Consider the following 3,928-nt stretch of genomic DNA (forward strand, 5'->3'; position numbering starts at 1 on the left):
TTCTCATCTCAGGCAAAAGAGATGGCGAACCAAGCGCTTTCCAAGCAATAGAGGAAAGGATACTCATAGATGCCCCCTCATTAATGATGGTGCCATCCATGACCATTCTGTATATTTGGACGATAATTCTGAATGGTATGCTTGCTGGAAAACGGGGTCTGCCTAGTTGGTTCCAGTCGAAGGATACAACTAGGTTGCTTGGTGGTGGGACCGAGTAGACGGCCGGGTATAGCTTTGACGAACTTCCTTCCTGCAATAAAGGAATGGGTAGATTTCCCCCGTGTTTGTCGGAGTCTGTGTTGATGAAGAGAATTTGGACGGTGTCATCCTTATTCTCCTCAGTGACAGTATCATTCGAAGATAAAACCTCTGAAGGCAAGACCGGGTCAACTGCCGCCTCGACCTTTTGACTTTCGTTGGGTATGGATTCAGCTGGTTCATCTTCAATGACCTGCGCTTCAGCTGACCACTTGAGAGAGCCAGCTGGATTTTCAAATAACGAAGGACTTGGCAAGAGTTTTTTATATCCAGGAGGGAGTCGTAACGGTGAAACCGGACGATCATCCAAAACTCTTTTAGCTTCGTCTAAGAAGGGACAACGGTGGATGGCGTGATTTCCTTCGCACAGTTTACAGGGAGATCTAGCTCTCCCTTTTTGTCCTGGGACTTCACTTTCGCTAGTTGACGGTGTGCTTTCAACATGGCTATCAGAAGTTGACGCCACCAGATTGTGCAAACGGGGAAACTAGTCCCTTAGTATCCGAGGGATGCAGGGACAATCTCTGTGAAAGTGGTCTCCCTTGCATATGACACATGGCGATTTAGGCCTGGTCAGTGCAGTGTGTGGATTTTCGTTAGACGACACTCGTTTGCCCCCAGTCGCTTTTGGCTCCTTCTTCTTCTTCTCTTTCTTCTTCTTTTCCTTCCTCTCCTTAGGAACTTGGTTTTTAGTTTTACCAGTTCCGTCAAGCGAAGAGGAAGGGAGAGAGGAAGAATTAGAGGAAGTAGAAGGCTGGTGGGTAACTCTGGACTGGTCTAACTGCTGATTTGACAGTTCAGGAATAGTGGTGTTCTGAACGACATTGGTTGAGAAGAGCCAGACCGGCAAGACAATTGTCAGTCCTGGAAGCGACAATGTGGCCATATGTGGCGCACCAACATCTCCCCAAGAGGAGAAGGGACTAGGATTTCCACCAAGGGGAATTCCTTGGTTGGTAGGCTCCATTTTCTCAACCTAAATATCAACGCAGGAAAAAGGGTATGAATATTCAGTTTAAAATAAATTTTAACGACGCTTAGACACAACTTGCTTTTTCAATTTTAAAGAGTCGAGAAAAAGCAAAAGATGACTCTAGTCTCCTTCGATGTTTTAATGAGCCCAAAGTGACAAATGCTCGGATGGACTTTTTCCATTATAGAGTCTGAAAAAGGCCAAAAGGAACTGCTCTGGAGTTCTAGGTAGAGGGTGTGCCAAACTTTTCGCAAAACCACAGAATACTTTTTAAGGTACGGGCGGTCAATCTTCCCGAATGTTGTGTTCAGTGCATTGCGATCAGTAGGGCGGCCGACACGGCTTCCTATGGATAACGGTTTTATGCCTATAGGGGTCTCCCAATATATACTCGACGGTACATGGGAGAACAATCCGTACTGGCGCTTATCGTCTCTCAGGAGGAATCACCCAACCATCAACAAGATCGACAATCACCAGGTTTTACGACGCCAGAACACGTCTCTAGCCTAGACCTCTATGTTGTGCGTTAAGTTACAAAGCATTGTTAAGTTCATTCAATTTATTTTAGGTTGATCTTTCTTAGAATTTTGCCTTTTTGGATCACCACAAGATGTATGATACAATTCCTAAATGCAGTCTAAAGATGATAAGCAAGCTTTTATATCTTTTCAACAATGAAAATCCTAGCTACAAGGGGAAAAGAAAGACACAATCTTTTCTCAAAGAGCATAGAGCACACTGTAAATGTACTTTTCCTAAATCAAACCATACAAACTATCAATATGAAAATGCACAAATGCATGTATTTGTTTTCACTTTCTTAATATTGATGCCTAAAAAGAAAGCTGTTGTACAAATTTGAATTTGATTTCAAGTGAAAACACAAACAAGTTTCTTTTTGAAATCAAAAAGACGATTATGAAACTTTATGATTTTGAAGTAAACACTTGTTTCGACACTAGAAATTCACAAATTCAAACCAAAAGACAAAAGTAAAAGTGCAATCAACTGTCAATAGCAAATAAATTTACTCCTAAGATCAAAACGACACTTACGACAGGTCTAGATCTAAGGGCGACAATATGACTAGTTTACTTTTGTAATGGGAAACTGCACATGATGTAACAAATACACAAAAACAAATACAATTTCTTTATACAAATGAGGCGGAATTAAGGCAGAGAAAAGGGGTTTTCAGATAGGTACACACACTGATAACAGGCTGCAAAAACAGAGATAAAACTGAACACAAGGATGCAAAGAACCACAGCTGCACAGGGCAAAGGCTGATCAACACACCTGCAGCACAGAGAAACTGAATTGCAGCGCAGGTATCCCTCTCGGGACCTGCGTTGAAATGCAGAGTCTCTTCACAAAGCCTGCGCTGAAGTAGAAACGAGAATTTTCTCTGGGTTCTGGGTCACGGTTTGCAGTCTGATCTATGGTTTTTGGCCGGATAAAAGTTATCAATAAGGTACAATTAGGAGGATGATTTAAAGGAGGACTAAGAGCTATCACAAAGGGCTGTTAGAGAATTTGTGGATCAGCTTGTACAGATCATAAACAGGCCCAGTGAGTGGACTAGAGTGGCAGATCTCTACTTTGCATTTGTAAATGACAAATTCAGTTCGATTCGACACTCCTGAGTTTATGAGAAGAACAACAATAGAAACACAAATAAACTAACTAGATACGATCCCCAGTGGAGTCGCCAATTTGTTGTTGGGAAAAGTATCCATTCAGAATGCCCCTATCCCACTCTAAGGTGTGATAGTGCCTTAGCAACAAACAAGGAAACTTACTTGAGTATTCTTCTTTATGAAATGTAAATGAGGAGAAAGGATCTAACTAACCTGTGTCTTTCGCTAGTTTGTTGATCCAATCGCTCCTCTCTTCAGTAGCTCCCAGCTCCCAGCTCCCTTACCGGCCCAGCTTCACCGAATTCCTGCAAGATCACTAGAGAGAGAAACTACACGAAGATATAGATATACATTCATAAAACGCTTAAGATCATATTAAGCTAAACATGCAAAAATAACAAAACATCATTGATACACAGCATGTAGGAGAAACTCAAATAGTTTATTGATAGAATAAGAAAGTCCAAGAGGAGATACAACCAAGTGAGTTTCGATCCAACATCTACCTCCCAGCAAAGGAATCCCTTCCTCTCCTCCAACAAAGCATAAATCACCCAATGTACTAATCTCAATCTCAAACCAACGACAATTCTCTGCAAAGTACAAAATTCCAGCCCCTGGATCTCTGGGATGAGGGATCCATATATAGATGTAAGCAGAGAAGATGAGTCAGCTTATGCTTTGATTTGTGGCTTCTGTCTGTCAGTTCTTGCTTCCACTTGGAGGTTGAGAGCCTCTTACTCATCACTAGTCGAATTCATTGAGGCAAGTGTCATTGGAGAAGATTCTGGAAGCTTCCATGGTCTTTCCACCTCGTTGAATGAGCTTTCCACTTGTCATTTCATGCTCAGCGCACCCTGGTAGTGCATTTAGGTGCGTTGCTACGCACCTAGCTAGTGTACTAGGGTGCATTGCAACGCAGGCAGCTAGTAGAGCATCTGAATTGATCCTGAATTGACTGTTTCTGAGTGGTTTTTGGTGGAGAACTTCTGGCAGAAGCTATCATTGGTTGACCTTGTACCTTTAGGGGCAGGAACAACTCTTTTAGGGACTT

This window comes from Pinus tabuliformis, chromosome 1_1 (assembly GCF_031772625.1).
Source record: "Pinus tabuliformis cultivar Carrire ecotype Pingquan chromosome 1_1, CPIR1, whole genome shotgun sequence".
Taxonomy (NCBI): Eukaryota; Viridiplantae; Streptophyta; class Pinopsida; order Pinales; family Pinaceae; genus Pinus; species Pinus tabuliformis.